This window comes from Oncorhynchus kisutch, linkage group LG2 (genome assembly GCF_002021735.2).
Source record: "Oncorhynchus kisutch isolate 150728-3 linkage group LG2, Okis_V2, whole genome shotgun sequence".
NCBI lineage: Eukaryota > Metazoa > Chordata > Actinopteri > Salmoniformes > Salmonidae > Oncorhynchus > Oncorhynchus kisutch.
In genome coordinates this window covers 37,866,192-37,887,632 of record NC_034175.2, presented here as the reverse complement: position 1 = coordinate 37,887,632, position 21,441 = coordinate 37,866,192, and the positions used below count along the sequence as shown (strand labels likewise).

Below are 21,441 nucleotides of genomic sequence, written 5' to 3'. Positions count from 1 at the left end.
TATAAGTCTTGGCTGACATAAACTACTATGAATTAGCTAATAGCAATTACTATTTATAATTAATAACATCATGGATGAGCTCACCATTGATTGAAATAATTGAGTAAAAACACTTTCTAGAAATCGAAAGTAATCCGAAGATGGGTAGTTTCAGCACGCTGCCATGCTTTTTTTTCTCTCACAGAAACCAAAAATAATAAGACAAGGCAAGATGAGTTTGGTCTGTTTTTATAGTATGCATGTTGAAGGGGTGTGTCGTCTGGGATGTGAACGATGGTACTCTTCATTTCCTGAAGTTCTCAAAAAATGAGTGAACCCTTACTCACCTCATTTTGTTATAACATCTTTGGTCCGACAGGCGATTACGTGAAACCCAGAATACATTGTATGTCAACAAACATGGCTCCACATATAGCTGGAATTAGCTTAGCTCATCATAATCAGTACAACCTTCAAAAAAGTATTTTACACACATATGTGCCCATTACAATCTATGCAAGAATCGGAATGCATGATTTATCATCGGTACTTGAAAACGTGAATAAAACAGTAAATAAATAAATATTTACCACACAAAACATTTCTGATAGTGATTTATTGATACAAGTCACAATCACGTAACCTCTCCCTCCCACTCTGAGCCATTCAGTGTGGTTGTTTATGTATTTAGCGAGTGAGCTAAGCTGTGGCATTAGCAACATCTTTCAGGAGGAGACAACTCACAAATGTGGAAATTCTGGAGATTAAAACAATTCTGACAATGAGTCGAGGTATGAAAGTCAGCAATCGGATTCTGACACTGACAGTGAGGAGCTGTCCCCCAGCCATTGAGAACCCTGAATCTGATGACCCCTTGTTCAATGACAGAGTCCCAGGTCCCTTTGAAGATGCTGGTGGTGATTGAGGCAGACCGACAGTGGATAAAGCACAGGAGTTCTGTGGTGGCTGGAAGGCTGCCAGCCATTTCACCCTTCCTGGCCTTGCTGTTTGCTTTGAGTCCCAGTCTGGAGTGCAACACCCCTTGCCATTTCCATCTGAGGCAGAGTGCTTCAAGTTGTTTCTGACAGAGGAGCTGGTGGGAGACATAGTAGAGACCAATCACTATGCCTTGGAGCTACAGGAGAGAGAGCCAGGAGTGGGCGGGGACAACAATTAGTGAAATGTATACCTTTCTGGTGACAGTCCTTCTCGTGGGGATAGTAAAGAAGAACTCCGTAAGAGAATACTAGAACACAGATCCTGTTTGCAACTACCTTCTTTGCAACTGCTTCCTAGTTCTGCTGCAATGCCTGCATTTAGTCAACAATGCTGCTGCCGTCCTGCCGGCCCTGCTTAATTAGCAACACAGTGATTAAAGGGGATGCTAAAACAGGAGTGAAAAGGCTGAGGACAATTAGCGGTTAGCATGCTAACACAATAGCATTGATGCGTATGAGGGGCTTGTGGTGGCCTTGTCTGTGGTGATGACCATGCTGGCTCCTCGTCTCAGCAAGGGACACACTTTGTATGTGGACAATTGTTACACCAGTCCCACACTCTTCCAGCATCTGCTCTCCAACAGCACAGAGGCCTGTGGCATAGTCCGGTCAAACAGGAAGGGGATGCTGGAATTCAGATGCAGGAAGATGCAGAGAGGGGAGGGGGAGTTCAAGGAGAATAGTCAACAACCGGCAGTAAAGTGGCATGACAAGCGAAACGTCCATGTCCTCTCCACTGTCCATACAGCAACCATGTCGGCCACAGAGAGAGAAAAACCAGACGGTGTGCTTGACTATAACCTCAGAATGGGGGCAGTGGATAAGTCGGACATGATTAACAGCTTTGTGGAATGCACTTGGAAAACGACAAAGTGGTATAATAAGATATTTTTCCATCTGATCGATGCTGTCCTCAATGTCCACATAGTTCACCGCCAACTAACAAGTGAGATGATTACTGAACAAGGTATTTTTTCTAAAAATGGACAGACCGTTCACATGCAGAAACTATTAACGTAATAAGGCACTTACTTTGATAGAAACGCAGCCTGGATTTGAACCAGGGTGTCGGTGTGATGCCTCTAGCACTGAGATGCTGTGCCTTAGACCGCAGCACCACTTGGGAGTCATAAGGCCAGGGTAGCTTCATAATACAACACAAGCTAATACTTCTCTGATGCAATTAGCATTGTTTTACAGAGCTAATAGATGAATGTAGCTAGCTACATAAGCACGATTGAATAGAACACCATAAACGTTTACCTCGCGTGACCGCGGTTATAAGGAATATACACAAATATATTATGCTACAGTAGAAGTGACATAACACGACATACAGAAACTATTATAACCTACTAAGGTACATACTTTGATAGAAACGCACACATTTCCAAAGTTATTATTGGTAACGAAAACAACAATGAATGCGATGCAGGCAACAGATGGAAAATGTGGAACACGTGTGTGTGTGCAGGACGGGAGACGCTCAAATGTCTCCAGACTTGAACTGCAAAAACAATTGGGAAGTGCTTAGGGAATTTTGTCCGGGTCAGAAATGTCAACAAAACAATTGTTCCGCAAAAGTAAAAATGACAAATTTTACATGAATGAATGAGGAGGCGGAACACACCTCTATTCAAACTGTTCTTAGAAAATAAAAAACAGGCTGCATGCCTCGGTTTGAGGGCAGCGCCGATTTAAATGTACTGTTGCGTAACAATCACATTATGGAATGGAGAGAACGTTCTAACATCACGTGCATAGAAAAACTCACGCTGGGACGACAGTTAGAGATATTTGGAACTCACACATGAAAAGGTTAATATCAAACTTGTTTGCCATCTGTAAATATGAATAAAATGGTTAAATTACGAGCCTAGTTGGTTTAGTCAGAGAAAACGAGAGCAACCTTCCCGCTAGCCATGATTGGCAGAGATAATGAGTGGGCTGGACATGCTGAGAGATGAGCTTGTATTGGTCTGCCATATAGCACGCGTCTGTCTATTGGAGCTGGTCAGTATGTCTAGGTAATCGTGTCAAACGTGGCTTTTTTTAAATGCATTGCATAGTAAAACTGCATAAACCGAATGTCATGTTAAAGTGTACTGTTAGCTAGCTAACGTTATGTGTATGCTCTCCACTTTCTGGAGGACCGAGTTTTGAAATCAGTGGAATTTGAGTATGATAGCTAAGGAGATGGAGAAAACACCAGTCTGGATTACATCATCAAACTAGTAAGGGCAACCATACATGGCATCAGACAGGTGACGCGTCCAACCATGATGTATACTGGTAAGATGCTCTAGCTAGCTACATTTTCAGATATTACACGTTTCTAATATTGACAGAAAGGGGTTTCATTTCAAGTGTACTGTTAGCTAGCTAATTTTAGCTGGTTTGGTCGCTAGCTATCGTTAGCTAACGTTATCTGTATGATCTTATTCTTCATAATTCAGACATATTTACTTGCCTAGTTATAGCCATAGAAACTGGTTAGTTAGCTACCTGCAGATTCATGCAGGGTAGTAGTGTCATGAGTTGTGATTATGGTCCATTGTTTAGCTAGCTAGCTAGCTACTCCACTCTAATTTTGACAGTATTTTTATTTTCAACTTAGTGTACTGTTAGCTAGCTAGCTAACGTTAGCTGGCTGGCTCGCTAACTAACATTACGTCATGTGTTGGGATTCATTGTTTATCGAGCTAACTACATTTCTTAACAAAAGACTCACGTCTTAGTGTGCCAGAGTTCAGAATACCTGATTTATTTTTGAAGGCTTAACACCGGTTGAATATGTCCGGTGTCAGTAAACATTGGCAGCAACACTTTTTTGTTTACTACATGATTCCACATGTTATTTCATAGTTTTTATGTATTCACTATTATTCTACAATGTAGAAAGTTGTAAAAATAAAGAAATTCTTTAATGAGTAGATGTGTCCAAACTTTTGATTGGTACTGTATACCAAAATGAATGTAGGCCTATTTAACCTCTGGCGTCGAGCAATCCCGTATCCGGGAGCGTAATCATAGCCTCAAGCTCATTACCATAACGCAACATTTCCTATTCATGAAAATCACGAATGAAATGAAATAAATATATTGAAACACAAGCTTAGCCTTTTGTTAACAACACTGTCATCTCAGATTGTCAAAATATGCGTTACAGCCAACGCTAGACAAGTATTTGTGTAAGTTTAGCATGGCATAATGCTATGCTAGGCTGTGCTGGCAGCAGGCAACATTTTCACAAAAGTAAGAAAAGCAACCAAATTAAATCATTTACCTTTTGAAGAACTTCAGATGCTTTCACTCAGGAGACTCCGTTAGAGAGCAAATGTTCCTTTTTTCCAAAAACAATATTTTTGGAGGCGAAAAACGTCACGTTTGTTCATCCTGCTTGACTGAGAAATCGACAGAAAATACTTCAACTATAACGCCAAACTTTTTTCATAATTTGCTCCATAATATCGACAGAAACACGGCAAACGTTGTTTAGGATCCATCCTCAGTGTTTTTAACATATGTATTCAATAATATATCCGTGGAGGCAGTTGGTTTCTCATAAACTATTGGAAAAATGGCTACCTCAGTATTTTACGTTTTCTCCGGGAGACACCATGCGTCCACTCACCCTATATGGTCTCTAACAGCCATTCTCCAATGGAAATGCCTAAAAAGACGTCACAATGCTGCAGACACCTTGGGGAAAACGTGGAAAACGTAAGCTGACTCCTAGCTGCTTCACAGCCACATAAGGAGTCATTGGCATGAGGCTGTTTAAAAAAATGCAGCCTTTCCTGATTGGATCTTTAACTGGGTTTCGCCTGTAACATCAGTTCTGGGGCACTCACAGACAATATCTTTGCAGTTTTGGAAACGTCAGAGTGTTTTCTTTCCAAAGCTGTCAATTATATGCATAGTCGAGCATCTTTTCATGACAAAATATCTTGTTTAAAACGGGAACGTTTTTCATCCCAAAATTTAATTTATAAATTTATATCCAAGAAGTTAAACGGTTTTGAGTTATTTTATTTTCATGATTGTCTTCAACAACTGTCAGTTACACGGTTATCAAATTACGATCACAGCCCAAATGGTCTACAGCTTATCATGAGGTATTTGAAATCAGCTGAGCAGAACATCCAGACTTCCTTAATATTAGAGATTGCGCACCAGCTGAAGCTGCTGTCCTGTCCTGCCGATGTAGAGAAAAAACAGCATGATTTATATTTTCCATGTCCTTGTTCAGCCACGACTCTGAGAAACATAGGATGTTACAGTTATTCAGATCACGTTGATAGGATAGTCTCAAACAGAGCTCGTCCAGTTTATTCTCCAGTGTTTGCACGTTCACCAATAGAACGGAGGGTAGAGGCGACTTATCCACTCTTAGACCTAGTCTCGTCAGGTATCCTGCATGCCGGGGTTTATAGCGCCGTCTCCTCCTTCTCTGGTATTTTGGCCTGGTCCGGGACAATCCATGTCTTTCATCGCCGACAAAGTCCTCATCCAAATCGAGGTTAGAGATACAGTTGAAGTAGAAGTTTACATACACTTAGGTTGGAGTCATTTAAAACTCTTTTTTTCAACCACTCCACACATTTCTTGTTAACAATCTATAGTTTTGGCAAGTCAGGTAGGACATCTAATTTGTGCATGACACAAGTAATTTTTCCAACAATTGTTTCAGACAGATTATTTCACTTATAATTCACTGTATCATAATTCCAGTGGGTCAGAAGTTTACATACACTAAGTTGACTGTGCCTTTAAACAGCTTGGAAAATTCCAGAAAATGATGTCATGGCTTCAGAAGCTTCTGATAGGATATTTGACATCATTTGAGTCAATTGGAGGTGTACCTGTGGATGTATTTCAAGGCCTACCTTCAAAATCAGTGCCTCTTTGCTTCACATCATAGGAAAATCAAAAGAAATCAGCCAAGAACTCAGAAAAACAATTGTAGACCTCCACAAGTCTGGTACATCCTTGGGAGCAATTTCCAAATGCCTGAAGGCACCAAGTTCATCTGTACAAACAATAGTATGCAAGTATAAACACCATGGGACCACGCAGCCGTCATACTGCTCAGGAGAAGACGCATTCTGTCTCCTAGAGATGAACGTACTTTGGTGCGAAAAGTGCACATCAATCCCAGAACAACAGCAAAGGACCTTGTGAAGATGCTGGAGGAAACAGGTACAAAAGTATCTATATCCACAGTCAAACGAGTCCTATATCGACATAACCTGAAAGGCTGCTCAGCAAGGAAGAAGGCACTTCTCCAAAACGGCCAGACTACAGTTTGCAACTGCACATGGGGACAAAGAGAAATGTCCCCTGGTCTGATGAAACAAAAATAGAACTGTTTGGCCATAATGACCATCGTTACATTTGGAGGAAAAAGGGGGAGGCTTGCAAGCCAAAGAACACCATCCCAACCATGAAGCACGGGGGTGGCAGCATCATGGTGTGGAGGTCCTTTGCTACAAGAGAGATTGGTGCACTTGGCTAAGGTTTATGTACACTTCCGACTTCAACTGTATATAACATACTAATCAGGGGAAATGGGAACCAGGTGTGTGTAATCAGAAAAGACAGTCCGGAGTTAATGATAATGAATCTCATTCAGTGAAGCCTAGAAAGCCGGTGACCTAGACCTCCGGAAACGGAATGAGCAGCAGTACTGGGGGGATCCATGACAAAGTAATGAGTAAAGTAAATCAATAGGGCTAGAGTATAATCTCACAAACCTCCTATAGGTATAAACCAGTGGAGAAAGACTTCCCACTCTCACTGAAGCCACAGAAGTTACCTGCAGTACCGACCGCAGTACTGTAGGCATTGTTAGCAGAAAATATGATCCCCCCCATTAGTGAATAGAAAAATGGCAAACTCTGTGGTCAATCTTTTGTGTAAATATATATTTTTAGACGACAATCATGGTACCAATAATTGCTTATGATACACCAGATGTATGTCTTGAAGCGATTATTTAGAAATCGTACACAGAAGATATTATATGGATAATTTAGTTGCTAAAGGCAGCCTACAGTACCACGGTTGGCCTTCAACTTGAGTTACCCAATGAGTGGAGGCAGCACTGAGCTAGGCTCCAACATTTCCCGGAGTAGCTCAAAATGTGCATGTTATGTCTCATTGAGATGCCATCTTAACCGACTTAATTTGGCTTCAATGCGCTATTGAGTCTTCACATAGGAGTGAATAGTGTCACATAATTGATGGCTTTGTCCATTCATATATACAGTCATTGATGTAAACAAGTTACTCACCGGGGTGCATTCCAATCAGGAAAACAACACTTAAGTATGTTGACGAACATACACCATTCATAAAACACAATAACTTTTAATATACAATTGAGTCCAGGACCATTCACTTGAGTCATGGATCATTCATCATCCACGTTTTTAATCTGTTCAGCAGTCATCATGAATGGAGACGTTTGAAGATACTGCAATGTTTCTCAGACTCTTGTCTTTGTCATATTCTATTAACTTGATTATATATTTGTATCTGCCCTTGACGTTTGTGGGCTCTTTTGTCAACTTAGATGGGTTAGCTGACAACGTCATGAAAACGATGTGCGCAGTTCAATTGGGCAGAAGTCTGTGTTGTAATTCTGGATGGCCAAATAGTTGGCAACAATGACAAGAAGCTGCCATGTGGGAAATTGTAGGTGGCTTGTGTCAGATATATTCATCTTGTTCTTGATACCATGTCTTGCTTTGAGGTGTTTTGACTAATGCCATGTCTATGCTAATAGGTCTACAATTTGTCAGCTAGCTAACCAAAAACTAACAATGTATTTGAAAGACAACAAGTGCTCATTGTGCAAATGTATTTGTTTTCAATAAATAAAAAAATTCAGAAAAGATTTGGCGAAATATAGTTTACACTTCTAAGTTAACAACAAATCTAAGTTAACCCGTCTGTTTTTCCCATAGTTGCTCACACATCAGTTTTGTTGCTAAACAACGAATCCATCTATAGTGCCCTTCAATCCTTGTCTAGGTCTACTGAATAGCTCCTTTCAATTCCCTCAAACCATTGACGTCAGGGATGGATTCTGTTGCTTTTTATATTAATATAAACATCGTTTTACTCTTATGTTAACTTTTTCATATGTCATAGCATGCCTTCAAAGCCTTCCATGGCATCAAGGACATGATGCTTCAGAGGCCTCTACAGATAAGTTTTCTCCAGAAATTCAGATGGAAATCTTTCATTTGATGGTTTCCTGGAAACTATTTGATACATGTAGATTGGTGTTTTTGTCAAAAGACTATGCAGTGTTTGAATAATATCCATCTGTAAGGTTAATGCACCTCTGATTGGATTTGTGTATCACTCTCCTAGTTCAAACTAAATGGGTGCTTGACACAGAGGTTGGCTGTAAATGAACTGAGGCCACTTGCTTTTCAAAACGGAGAGAAATAAGTGTTGAGTTTTAAGTAAAAATGACAAAGAATTACCATTTTCAAATGTAGTGTAAGTACATCCAATATCTTACCACTTCTGGGTATAACAAAATACTCATGACATGAAAATAGAAGCCTGACGAAGATCTTTGGGTTGAAACGTTGCACAATAAACTGCAGGAGCAATCATCATTATGCTGCTATTTATCTCTATAGCATAAAAATAATGACCATCCGTGTATCAAGTCTGGGTCATCTTTGCATCACAAGACAGCCTGCGGAGCTAAAGTACACCTAAAGTTGAAAAACACTACAGCTGACCATGCAAGAAGTTGTTGTGGTCTTACGTTAGCCTGTGACTTAAACCTCCCAAAAATCACACCAATGTTCAAGGAGAGGGAATTCTCGGGCACACGGGTGGATTATGAATCCATTTAAGCTCTCGGAAATGTGTCTGGGAAATGATAGTTGATCCCGAACTAGAAACTAATTGTCCACTGTATGCTCCGACTAGGTCCTACGGCCTTATCTCTGAGCGGAGGCTTACACCGCTCCCGGGATGTGACGGCATTACCATAATCTCCACAGTTGATTGTGTCTGGGCTACAGTGACATAAAGCTCTGCTGCCTGATTGGCTTCTGCAGGCTTGGCAGCCCAGGAAGGCAAGAAGCAATCAGCGGGGCAGATTAAAACTCCGGACAGCAAATAAAATAAGGAAGCAGCAGACTGACACAACGTTGAGACCGGCCGTGGTCGCCTGTGTCTGGGGACGGCTCTGTCTGTTAATGGAGGGGTCCATCACTTCTTTGTCCCACCCTCATTGCAGATTGGCTTCCCAACTATTGACTGACAGGTCATCATTGATGAACCCCCTGAGCTATCATGTAAATGCCCAGTGCAGTCTAAAACTAGATTTTTTTTCTGTGTTTATATACAGTGGGGCAAAAAAGTATTTAGTCAGCCACCAATTGTGCAAGTTCTCCCACTTAAAAAGATGAGAGAGGCCTGTAATGTTCATCATAGGTACACTTCAACTATGACTGACAAAATGAGAAAACAAATCCAGAAAATCACATTGTAGGATTTTTAATGAATTTATTTGCAAATTATGGTGGAAAATAAGTATACAGTGGGGAGAACAAGTATTTGATCACTGCCGATTTTGCAGGTGTTCCTACTTCCAAAGCATGTAGAGGTCTGTAATTTTTATCATAGGTACACATCAACTGTGAGAGTCGGGATCTAAAACAAAAATGCAGAAAATCACATTGTATGGACATGCGCTGGATTGAGCAGGGGGACCTTGAGTGCGCTGCAGGATTTTAATCCATGACGGCGTAGTGTGTTACTAATGGTTTTCTTTGAGACTGTGGTCCCAGCTCTCTTCAGGTCATTGACCAGGTCCTGCCATGTAGTTCTGGGCTGATCCCTCACCTTCCTCATGATCATTGATGCCCCACGAGGTGAGATCTTGGATGGAGCCCCAGAACGAGGGTGATTGACCGTCATCTTGAACTCCTTCCATTTTCTAATAATTGCGCCAACAGTTGTTGCCTTCTCACCAAGCTGCTTGCCTATTGTCCTGTAGCCCATCCCAGCCTTGTGCAGGTCTACAATTTAGCCCTGATGTCCTTACACAGCTCTCTGTTCTTGGCCATTGTGGAGAGGTTGGAGTCTGTTTGATTGAGTGTGTGGACAGGTGTCTTTTTATACAGGTAACGAGTTCAAACAGGTGCAGTTAATACAGGTAATGAGTGGAGACCAGGGGGGCTTCATAAAGAAAAAGTAACACACCTACTCATTCCAGGGTTTTTCTTTATTTTTACTATTATCTACATTGTATAATAATAGTCAAGACACCAAAACTATGAAATAACACATATGGGATCATGTAGTAACCAAAAAGTGAGATATTTTAGATTCTTCCAAGTAGCCACCCTTTGCCGTGACGAAAGCTTTGCACAAGCTTGGCATTCTCTCAACCAGCTTCATGAGGTAGTCACCTGGAATGCATTTCTATTAACAAGCGTGCCTTGTTAAAAGTTAATTTGTGGAATATCCTTAATGAATTTGAGCCCATCAGATCTGTTGTGACAAGGTAGGGGTGGTATAAAGAAGATAGCCCTTATTATGACAAGAACAGATCAAATAAGTAAAGATAAATGAAGTCCGTCATTACTTTAAGACATGAAAGTCAGTCAATTGTGAAAATTTCAATAACTTTTAAATTTTCATCGAGTGCATTCGCAAAAACCATCAAGCGCTATGATGAAACTGACTCTCATGTGGACTGCCACAGGAAAGGAAGTTACATCTGCTGCAGAAGATACGTTCATTAGTTACCAGCCTCAGAAATTGCAGCCCAAATAATATATATTTTCTACAATGACATCACAAACAGGAAATTATGTCACTTCCTTGGCGGGAAAACAAATGTGGTGAACCTGGTGAGTAATCTAGATTTCATACTATTACATTTTCAGGTGTTGTGGGAAAGCATAACGTGTCCACCCTGTTAAGCAAAAATATAAAAGACGTTCATCAAACTTCATAATTTCAAAATATATTTGTCGAACAATGCAAATTCCTTTTCAAGTGGCAGCCATTATCCTAGCTTCATCACGATCACTTGGAGCAGAGTTGCTAATTTTAGCTCAAAATGTCCATATTGTTGTCCACACTGTTATCCATGTACACGTAACAGGGTGGACATGCACTCAACAGGGTGGACAAATGGATATTTTGCAGGAATGTGTTGCAAAGTATGTGTCTTTGTTCATGAATTGTATTAAGTAAATACAGTGTGTATTTATAGCATGTATAGTATTTTAAGAATAAATACATATTAATTGAATCGGGGTCTTTCTGAAGGAATGGCACCCCCTCTTAATGCAGCTGAAAGACAGCGGCAATACAGAGAACGACGTAATGCTGACCTAGAAAGAAGGAGAGGGTATCTAGAGAAGGAGAGGGAGGAAAGATAAAGAGACAGGGAAGAAGAAGGCAATAGCTGAACTCAGTGACAGGGTGCAGCCTGCAGGAAGGAAGAAATGGAGAGATTCAAAAAGGATACTCAGAGCCAGGGCCAAGTCTATTGCGTTGCTGCAGTCTGCAGAGGTAACCCTCTTTCCTCCCCATACACACATACAGTTAAAGTCGGAAGTTTACATACACCTTAGCCAAATACATTTAAACTCAGTTTTTCACAATTCCTGACATTTAATCCTAGTAACAATTCCCAATTTTAGGTCAGTTAAGATCCCCACTTTATTTTAAGAGGCACTGAGTTTGAAGGTAGGCCTTGAAATACATCCACAGGTACACCTCCAATTGACTCAAATTATGTCGATTAGCCTATCAGAAGCTTCTAAAGCCATTACATAACTTTCTGGAATTTTCCAAGCTGTTTAAAGGCACAGTCAACTTATTGTATGTAAACTTCTGACCCACTGGAATTGTGACACAGTGAATTATAAGTGAAATAATCTGTCTGTAAACAATTGTTGGAAAAATTACTTGTGTCATGCACAAAGTAGATGTCCTAACCGACTTGCCAAAATTATAGTTTGTTAACCTCTTTGGGCTGCAATCCTGTTAACGGGATGATATGACAGCCAGTGAAAGTGCAGGGCGCCAAATTCAAAACAACAGAAATCTCCTAATTAAAATCCTCAAACATACATGTATCTTATTTCGTTTTAAAGGTAGTCTTGCTGTTAATCCCACCACAGTGTCCGATTTCAAATATGCTTATATACTCATAGGACTTCATGTTACACAATACATGTATGTTTTGTTTGATAAAGTTCATATTTATATAAAAAAATCTGAGTTTACATTGGCACGTTACATTTACCAGTTCCAAAAACATCCAGTGATTTTTGCATAGCCACATCGATTGAACAGAAATACTCATCATAAATGTAGATGATAATGCAAGTTATACACATGGGATTATAGATATACCTGTCCTTAATGCAACTGCTGTGTCAGATTATTATTATTTTTTACGGAAAAAGCAAACCATGTAATAATCTGAGACGGCTCTCAGAACAATCAGGTCAAATTAACCGCCATGTTGTAGTCAACATAAACCATAAATTACATGCTAAATATTCCCTTACCTTTGATGATCTTCATCAGAATGCACTCCCAGGAATCCCAGGTCCACAATAAATGCTTGATTTGTTCGATAATGTCCGTTATTTATGTCCAACTAGCAACTTTTGTTAGCACGTTTGGTACACCTATCCAAACGCTGGTGCTGCTCGAACATTTTTTCGGACAACATTTTCAAAAAGTTATATTAGAGGTCAAAGAAACATTTCAAACTAAGTACATAATCAATCATTAGGATGTTCTTATCATAAATCTTCAATAAAGTTCCAACCAGAGAATTCCTTTGTGTCTTGAGGAGGAATGGAACGCAAGTGGATATCATGTGGAATGCGCGTGACTGCCAGACACATGGCTAATTCTGCTCTTATTCAGTCCCACAACACAGTAAAAGCTTCATTCAAATTTCTATAGACGGTTGACATCTAGTGGAAGCCCTAGGAAGTGAATCTTCATTCATATCGCAATGGGATTTCAATGGGGAATGGTTTGAAAATATACCAACCTCAGATTTCTCACTTCCTGTTTGGATTTCTTCTCAGGTGCTTGCCTGCCATATTAGTTCTGTTATACTCACAGACATCATTCAAACAGTTTCAGAAACTTCAGACTGTTTTCTATCCAATACTAATAATAATATGCATATATTAGCAACTGAGACTGAGAAGCAGGCCTTTTACTCTGGGCACCTCTGGGCACCTTTCATCCAAGCTACTCAATAACAAGAAATGTGTGTAGTGGTTGAAAAACAAGTTTCAATGACTCCAACCTAAATTTATGTAAACTTCCGACTTCAACTGTACATACATTTTTATTGTACAGTAGCTGGTTGAATATTTAAATGTATAAGGTGTTTGTTACCCGTTATATCTTATCATGTGCTATCTCTTCTCACCTCAGATGCCTGCCTTATAACGGTCCAAACCATCTCAAGTTTACATCTATTAAAGGAACGTTGAAGATTCATCAGGTTATCAGTGTCTCACCAGGCCAGATAAAATACAGGGACATTACTTGTCTGTGGAAGAAGGATAGTGGTTGGACTGTCCTTGTTTTCAGCTCAAAGAGGCATCTCTGGGTGACCCTGCAGCATCTAACCAGCTCCCTGCATCTCATGACAAGGCTGACACCACATGGCGACCTGGCACCATTGAACTTAATCACGTAGGGGAGTGGTGTGTTGTCAATTATGACCATGAAGGATACCCTGGCATCATCATGGATGTAGAGGAACATAACATTAAGGTGAATTGCATGCACCGGAATGGCATCAACAAATTATTCTGGCCAAGCCCAAAGGAAGATATTTGTTGGTACTCTGATGGACAGATAATTTGTCTTATGCCAGAGATCGAAAAAGGGGAAGGGAGAGAGAGCGAGAGAGACGAACAGGAATGTGTTTTAATGCTAATTCCAATGATTTTATACCGGCAATGCCTTTTTGTGTTGTTTTTCACAATGAATATGTAACTAAATAGCAGTTCCAATGTTGTTACTACATGTATTACTATGTAGATGTCTATTCAGTGTTCAGGGTTTAATTTAAGTTCTGTTCCGTTATAGCTGTCCACCCTGTTATCTTGGCATCTTTTTCAAATTAATTCAGTTACAGAGTAAGACATGACCAACACCACACAATCATAAACTTGGATAACATATAATTAATACCTGTCTCTATTTAGAAAGATAAGGTGCAAATTAGATTAAGTTCTGTATAAAACCACAGATTGTATTCAAAATCTGTTACATCTTTAGAATTTGACCAGCGCAAATGGACAGGGTTGACAAGGGGACACACATAGCTTCATGAAAATGTATATATGATTAAAATAGTCTAATGAAAGTAATTAAAGACCGATAAGTGCATGTCCGTAACAGGGTGGACATATTGTATGGCTGATTCACTGTCAATGTGTTCATTATTTTCTAACTCTTAGTGCTGGAGCTTGGCCAAAATGTTTTTCTACACGTCTAATATTTCCTTTTTATAGTAAAACTTAAAAGGAACACAAATTCTGAAATAAACATTTAAAATGTTGCATGGTCCAAATTGTACTGTTTTGTGATATTGACCCATCAGATGACCAGGCCTCCACAATCACCCAACCTCAGCCCAATTGAGATGGTTTGGACCGCAGAGTGAAGGAAAAGCAGCCAACAGTTTTTTGTTGTTGTTACTACATGATTCCATATGTGTTATATCATAGTTTTGATGTCTTCACTATTATTCTACAATGGTGTGTCCAAACTTTTGACTGGTAGTGTGTATAAAATATATATATGTGTATATATATATATATATATATATATATGTGTGTGTGTGTTCACGCTATGAGGTTCACAATATCACAGTATTATTAGAATAATGCCCTTTCAGTGTAAGAGCTGTTTGAAAAGACTGCCTGAAATGTCAGCCTGTTTTGCTGGGATGGAGTTACGGTCTTCATGGTAACAACACAATGCAGGAAATTAGTTAATATACCACTAAGAAAGAGTTCCAAATCTGTCTCCCAATAACAGCTCATTTTCAGTTTTCCCCTCCACACAGACCACTCCCAGACAGTCCTTGCTAAATTCTTGCTTGAGAAATTGCACTTTGCTAAGAAGCTATTTTTGTTTATTTTTCACCATTGTATCTGAAAGCAACACAGACATGATTTAATACAGTATATAGATGTACTGCTGTGTTGGAACTTTAAAGACACTGATCAAGGGCCTGATCAAACACAGTTGAACAATGTAGGGGCCTTACCAGATTGAACCATGTTGGACGGTTTTACGATTTGTAATGGTGAGCAGATATCTGGATTTAAAATAACTGAAACTGGTGAGGTCTGGAAAAACTCCAAACAATGACTCACACAACACACAGGAGCCAAGCAGCTGGGCTCAGCTGCTGTGGGCAAAACTTATTTTCATAAAGAATATAAGTGAGTATAAAAGTAATACCTCACCACAGCATAACTCCCATTGGCAAATACTCATTCATGTGTAGACCTACACAAGGCTATTACGTTCAAAGATCTGCTTTCCCAACTGTCTTTGACATATTGCAAGTCTTTGTTGATCATAAAATGGACCTGACCAGTATATATATTTTTAAATAGCCATAGGCGCATGAGAAGAAAATCAAAACTTGGAACCATCTCCAATCAAATATGTTGAATAGAACCATAGCCTTAACATTCTACACATTGTCAGAGAGAAGAAAGTCGATGAATATTCATGACTGTAGCTCAATCACGATGTGATGGTGCAGAGGCCCCTGTGGATTGTGGGTACTAACGAGCTGTCTGTGGCGCCCATCTGTTCATTTGTGTGATAGATTAGTCAGATGCCACAGGTGCTCCACTGACAGCAGTGGGGCCCAGTCGAGGTCAGCTGGCAGCATGGGCCAGGGGTCTCCAACCTTTTCTAGCATGCAAGCGACTTAAAAAATATGTTGTGAGCTACTCATTTTTGTCTAGCTTTCAAATAGGCACATTCTTCTCCTCTCCCCAGCAACTCTTCCCCGGGTCATTGTGTACAAGAGAAAGTAGTGCTCTATGTTTTCTGCCAATATACCATGGTAAAATAATGATCAATAAACAACTCTAATGGGGACCTAAAAAATCTGTGATTTCTTCCACAAATTATTATTTATATTTTCCCAAATTATAGTTTCTCAGTTTTATTTTCCCTGGTTTTAGATTTGTTTTTTTTTACTCTCAAAATTACAATTGTTCATAGAGAAACAACGAAATTGGATGTTCTGAGTTAGTGTCGATGCTTAAATCCATGTGAAGAAGAAAATGAACATATTGATTTTTTAAGTGAGTAATTTCCCTTTAATTGCGCATCTGGACCTTTTATTATTGTGGTCCTTGTAATGTGCTGGTCTAGCGATGGTTCTGTCCTGCTGCTTATTTGGTGTTGTAACATAACACTGTCGTAATACATTACTGCTCAGTAACAGCATAGTAACTAATATAGACAGATATAGATCACCAATACTACAATCCTCCTCCATGGCTTGTAATTCCCAGAGAACAAGGTAAATATGTTTGCGAAATACTAATGCAATATCCGAACAATGCATTCTTAAACATTTCTCAACTACTGGGTTGAAGCAGACTTTTCAGAGCCCAACACAAATCCAGGGGATTGTTCTGCCCCGAAGATGGAACTTGTGTCCTAATAACCAACCGAAGTAATGTTATTTTTCTTTCCTTTTTATCTATGACATATTGAAGTGTTTGTTTGTTTTACCGTTCTTTACCTCCTGAAACAGCTGAGGTGTCCTTCGCTGTCGAACAGAATATCTCCGCTCCTCCTGGGCTTCTGGTGGAGGGCCAGGTTTGGGTGGAACGTCAGGCTCTGTCTTTACCGTACATCCACAGTCAGGAGAACAATCCTGGGGGTTTATTGTTGTTGTTGTTCTCTCAGCATGTCTCAGCTGGGGCGTTGGACCGTAGCAGATGATGCACATGAACGTTGACATGGCGATGACCAACTTAGACTTGGTAAGTCAAAGGTCCTCTGCGTTGCAAGATCACACCTGAGTTCCACGCGCTTGGTGTGTCTGAAATCACGTACCATCACACTCTCTCCCTCTTTGAAATCTCTGACAGTCTTTGAGTGTCTGTCATGAGATTTCTTCTGCTCTAGCTTGTGCTTTGCCACAGTGTTTGACAAGTCTGGTTTCAACAATGTCAGGCGGGTACGTGGTTGGTGTTTCAGAAACAGTTCAGCTGGTGTACGTTCCGTTACTGTGTGTGGTTTGTTATGGTAAGTAAACAGGAAACAGGGAAGCCTTTGGTGGGTGGGCACAGACTGAACCTCGAGTCTCGTCCAGGCCTTCTTAAATGTTTACACAGCTCTCTCCACTGCTCTGTTTGATGCCGGATGGTAAGGCGGTGACAGGATGTGCCATACTCCGTTGTTCTTGAGAAACATTTGGAAATCGTTCGATGTGAAAGGACGGCCATTGTCCGGAATGAGCTCCTTGACTAGTCCAAAGCATGCGAACAGGTGTCTGAAAAGATTAATGGTCTTCTCAGCTGTGGTCAGTTGAGTAGGAAACACTTCCATCCACTTGGAATGGACATTGACGACAACAAGGAAGTGTTGCTTGTCAATGTCGGCGTAATCCACATTTATGTGTTCCCATGGTGTAATAGCCCAGGACCATTATTTGAGAGGTGCATTAGCAGGCTTGTTCCGAACAGCTTCACAGGGTGAGCAGTGGCCTACATGCTGCTGAATGTTCTGATCCATTCAAGGCACCCACAGATAACTGCCGCGAGTGTTTTCATTCGAGTGATCCCTGGATGTCCCTCATGCAGGTCAGATAGCGGTCTCCTCTTGAATTTGTGAGGTACCGCCACCCTTGATCCCCACAGAACACATCCTTGATCAGTAGACAACTGGTCTTTCTTGTCGAAGAATGGACTAAGGTTATCGCCATTTATGAAGATTGGCCAGCCGGCCAATGTTAAGTCCAAGACTTTTGAAAGCACTGGGTCTTTTATTTGTTTCCTCTGCTATGTCTGAAGCAGATATGGGCAGTTTGTCGATGAGAAAGAGCAGTCAACCAGATCTGTCATCTTCACTGACGGAGTCACTTGCAAGATTTCGAAACTAAAATGCTTCAAACTCAGTATACAGTACATCAGTCAAGTTCAAATAAGCTAACCCATCGTCTGTCACATTACGTCGTCGTCGCCATCAACGATGGCTGTCAGTCATCGTTGATAGATGATGCAATCGTAATACCACCCAACCTTACTAGTAATCCAAGTCTTTAATAAAAGCAATTAGCACAAAAATGAGGCACTATGTAAGCACACTGGAATAGTAAAGACCATGTCTCATACTACTCTCATACTACTTTCCCCACTGTAAAGAATGGAGTCTCATAGCCCACACAAGTGATACTCTGAGTAATTTGCCTATTGCTATTTGCTATAGCCCTTTCAATAAATACTGTATGTTATGTAGCCTACAGAATGCAAGAGAGGAATGTAGGCCAGACAGAGCGGAGAATTCAACCAAAGCAGTGCAAAATATGCATTCAGAAAATATAGTTTATCTCTCTCTGTTGGATGCATGGGCATTAAGTTATAGCCTAAACCTATTATGTTATAGCCTAAACCTATTATGTTATAGCCTAAACCTATTATGTTATAGCCTAAACCTATTAAGTTATAGCCTAAACCTATTAAGTTATAGCCTAAACCTATTATGTTATAGCCTAAACTTATTATGTTATAGCCTAAACCTATTAAGTTATAGCCTAAACCTATTATGTTATAGCCTAAACCTATTAAGTTATAGCCTAAACCTATTAAGTTATAGCCTAAACCTATTAAGTTATAGCCTAAACCTATTATGTTATAGCCTAAACCTATTATGTTATAGCCTAAACCTATTAAGTTATAGCCTAAACCTAAAACATTTTTTTTTTTTACAACAGACACTTAACTGTTTAAACTGTTTAAGCTGTTTAAAAAAACATAGCATATCGAATGGAGAAGGGAATATAGGCTGTGTGAATATAAAGGCTAGGCTTCATCGTTTTATGAATGGCTTTCTCCCCATCAGACAATGAATGCAACAGAGTTCCATTTCAAAACGTTATTTGAATAGCCTGAAAACATAAGGTAGTCAGAGGACTAATAATGAGAGCGATCCAACAATATCAATAGCTTTTAGAAAAATCGAATGACAAGTTTAATCAAGTTTAAGCTTACTGAAAAAGAAAAGGTCCATGGGGGCCTGGAAAATTCATCGAGGTTGAAAACCAAATGACCAAAAGCCTATCCTCATTCCTCCTACTGGCATATCATAAAAGCTTTAAGACAAGTTAAGTTATGAACAGTATCTTCATTTCCTAATATTATATCCTATGAAGGAATTGTCCAAAAGTGGCTTTTAAAAATAACAAGAATTGAAGTCTATAGCTTAAGCCTAGGAATAGCCCACTGGGCACACCACGTCATTGGGCAATATTTGGTTGAGACGTTGATCAATTAGATTACAACCTATATTCACCCACTCAAAAAGATAGCCAAAAGTTAGTTGAATTTCTAATGTATTATCTCAATGCTTTCAACCATCTAAAAACACAACTAAATTCCAATGAAAGAAAAGGTCCATTTTTTTTGTTTAGTTGTCACCCAAATGTCTATTCTGCGCTTTCAACAATTTAAAAGCACGGCAAAGGTAAAATGGGAATACAATGTCAGCTATTTTGTTTATTTATACAACATATGAATTAATCTGAGCCACTGGCTTTATCCCATTTTTCAATTTACGTTGTTGGTTGAGTTGGAGATGTGAATCCAACATATAATTTGTTAACAAGTTAATAGAATATTTATTGTATTTCAAAAGTGATATTGAATTGTGTTTGGTTGTCAACGCAATTAACAGGAGATTTATCTTCTTTTTGGATAGTTCACTCTGTGCCATTGACTAGTCTGTCTTTAATTCCAGTTTGTTGGATTCACATCTCTATGTCAACCAAAAATCTAAGTTAAAGAAATCAAATCATACTTTAAATGATTAATTCCTATTCTTTAATGTAGATTGTTGGTTGAGATACAGACATGAATCCAACATATTAATGATTCATTTGTAGACAAAGGGGAATTTAAGTTTCAAGTTTCAAAATGTATTCGCCACTTGCACCGGATTCAGCAGGTGTAAAACAGTACAGTGAAATGCGTATCTTGAAAGCTCTTTCCAACAATGCAGTGATAATAATATAGATAATAATAGGAAAGATTTGAAAGAATAAATACCACACAAGAACTACGATGAGAGTTAAAGAAGCATGAGAATGCAACTATACAGTGCCGTCAGAAAGTCTTTTCCACATTTTGTTAGGTTACAGCCTTATTTTTCTATTGATTAAATCATTTTTTCCCATCATCAATCTACACAAAATACCCCATTATGACAAAGCAAAAACTTTAGAACTGTTAGCAAATTTATTACAATTTAAAAACTGAAACATCACATTTACATAAGTATTCAGACCCTTTACTCAGTACTTAATTGAAGCACCTTACAACCTTGAGTCTTCATAGGTATGACACTACAAGCTTGGCACACCTGTATTTGGGGATTTCCCCCCATATTCTCTCCAGATCCTCTCATGCTCTGTCAGGTTGGATGGGGAGCGTTGCTGCACAGCTATTTTCAGTTCTCTCTAGATATATTTGATTGGGTTTCAAGACCGGGCTCTGGCTGAGCCACTCAAGGACATTCAGAGATTTGTCCCGAAGCCACTCCTGTGTTGTCTTGGCTGTGTGCTTAGGGTCTTTGTCCTTTTGGAAGGCGAACCTTCGCCCCAGTCTGAGGACCTAAACGCTCTGGAGCAGGTTTTCATCAAGGATCTCTCTGTACTTTGCTTCATTCATCTTTGCCTCACACATGACTAGTCTCTCAGTCCCTGCCGCTGAAAAACATCCCCACAGCATGATGCTGCCACCACCATGCTTCACCATAGGAATGGTGCCAGGTTTCCCCCAGACGTGATGCTTGGCATTCAGGCCAAAGAGTTCAATCTTGGTTTCATCAGACCAGAAAATCCTGTTTCTCATGGTCTGAGAGTGTAATTGGTGGAGTGCTGCAGAGATGGTTGTCCTTCTGGAAGGTTCTCCCATCTCCACAGAGGAAGGCTGGAGCTCTGTCAGAGTGACCATCGGGTTCTTGGCCACTTCTCTGACCAAGGCCTTTCTCCCCTGATTGCTCAGGTTGGCTGGGCAGCCAGCTCTAGGAAGAGTCTTGGTTTGGTTTTTGCTCTGACATGCACTGTCAACTGTAGAACCTAATGTAGACAGGTGTGTGCTTTCCAAAGCATGTCCAATCAATTGCATTTAGGTGGACACAATCAATACACAATCAATCTACAACA

The 21,441-nt window shown here is 39.9% G+C and overlaps 1 long non-coding RNA gene across 1 annotated transcript in view; it reads left to right on the top strand.

Moving 5' to 3' along the window:
- Nucleotides 1–14,577, top strand: part of LOC109902356 (uncharacterized) — a 113,559-nt gene extending 98,982 nt beyond the window's left edge. Inside the window, exon 2 of the long non-coding RNA XR_004203640.1 lies at nucleotides 13,440–14,577. This is a non-coding gene — a long non-coding RNA (uncharacterized LOC109902356). The remainder of the gene's footprint in view (nucleotides 1–13,439) is intronic.
- Nucleotides 14,578–21,441: the final 6,864 nt, after the last annotated feature.